This window comes from Piliocolobus tephrosceles, chromosome 13 (genome assembly GCF_002776525.5).
Source record: "Piliocolobus tephrosceles isolate RC106 chromosome 13, ASM277652v3, whole genome shotgun sequence".
In the NCBI taxonomy this organism is placed as follows: domain Eukaryota; kingdom Metazoa; phylum Chordata; class Mammalia; order Primates; family Cercopithecidae; genus Piliocolobus; species Piliocolobus tephrosceles.
Window position 1 is genome coordinate 49,615,473 of NC_045446.1, and position 1,862 is coordinate 49,617,334.

At 40.4% G+C, this 1,862-nt stretch overlaps 1 pseudogene across 1 annotated transcript; it reads left to right on the forward strand.

Moving 5' to 3' along the window:
* The first annotated feature begins 310 nt into the window (after positions 1 to 310).
* On the forward strand, positions 311 to 1,477 carry LOC111555071 (annotated as a pseudogene). The gene has a single exon (XR_002735400.2). The product of XR_002735400.2 is annotated as an olfactory receptor 7E24-like (transcript).
* Positions 1,478 to 1,862: the final 385 nt, after the last annotated feature.

Below are 1,862 nucleotides of genomic sequence, written 5' to 3' on the forward strand. Positions count from 1 at the left end.
TTATGAACTGTCAATTTTAATTTCATTTCCAGATGGCATAGTCTCAGCTGTTATACAGTGTTTATGAATGTTCTAAATCAAGGGAATTTGTGGCAATCTATTAGAATAAAATAAAATATTTGAGTTCTTCATTTCCTTTAATTAGGATAAACTTTTTCTTAAAGTGAAGAGATTGTTTTTATTACATATTTTTCTTCTGAACAGATAGGCTTTTATTTTCTAGCAATTATGAATTTGTTATATATGATGATCTGGTTCTCGGAACATTCTTGAATCTAGTGTCTCTAAGGCAGGTGTGTACAGCAAGAAGTAAATAACACAAAAATCAATGATGAACGCATTATAAGGCAATTGAGTTTGTCACAACTGCAAAATATTGCTGAGTGTGGATTGCTCTGAAATCTGAAAACATTACTTGTGAATTGCTTATATCCAAAATGCAGACACAGTGCTGGGTGTTGGTTTACTTGTTTCTGATTTTTCAACTCTCTTTTCTATGCAAAAGGTGCCCAAACTATACAGACCCACAGAATCTAACAGATGTCTCAGTAGTCCACCTCCTAGAACTCTCAGAGGATCCAGAACTGCAGCCAGTCCTTGCTGGGCTGTTCCTGTCCATGTGCCTCATCACGGTGCTGGGGAACCTACTCATCATCCTGGCCGTCAGCCTGACTCCCACCTCCACATCCCCATGTACTTCTTCCTCTCCAACCTGTCCTTGCCTGACATCAGTTTCACCTCCACCACAGTCTCCAAGATGTTTGTGAACACCCAACCTCACAGCAGAGTCATCTCCTACGCAGGCTGCCTGACCCAGATGTCTCTTTTTGCCGTTTTTGGAGGCATGGAAGAAAGACATGTTCCTGAGTGTGATGGCTGTAAGACTGGTTTGTAGCCATCTGTCACCCTCTATATTATTCAGTCATCATGAACCGGTGTTTCTGTGGCTTCCTAGTTCTGTTGTCTTTTTTTCTCCATCTTTTAGACTCCCAGCTGTACAATTTGATTGCCTTACAAATTACCTGCTTCAAGGATGTGGAAATTCCTGATTTCTTCTGTGACCCTTCTCAGTTCCTCCACCTTGCATGTTGTGACACCTTCACTAATAACATAGTCATGTATTTCCCTGCTGCCGTATTTGGTTTTCTTCCCACCTTGGGGATCCTTTTATCTTACTATAAAATTGTTTTCTCCATTCTGAGGGTTTCATCATCAGGTGGGAACTATAAAGCCTTCTCCACCTGTGGGTCTCACCTGTCAGTTGTGTGCTTATTTTATGGAACAGGTATTGGAGGGTACCTCAATTCAGATGTGTCATCTTCCCCCAGAAAGGGTTCAGTGGCCTCAGTGATATACACGGTGGTCACCCCCATGCTGAACCTCTTCATCTACAGCCTGAGAAACAGGGATATTAAAAGTGTCCTGCGGTGGCCGCAAGGCAGAACAGTCTAATCTCAGTATCTTGTTATCTGTTCCATTCCTTTTGTAATGTGGGTTTAAAAAGGCAGCAAGGTGAAATATGAATAATATCACAGGGTTAACACCCACTGTGATATTAAGAGTAATACTTCCCTAAGATATAAAAAATACTATCACAGAGTGTACACACATGGGGTACACACACTGTGATATTAGGAATTGTATCTCCCTAGGATATTACGAATAATATCACACCAGGTGTGTACACTCACTGTGATATTTGAAATAATATCTCCCTAGGAGATTACAAATAATAACAAAGAGTGTACATCCCATGACATTAGGAGTAACATCCTTCTAGTATATCATGAATAACATCACAAGGTGTACACCTTCTGTGACATTTTGTACACCCTTTGTGACAGTAAAAGAAACATCCCCCT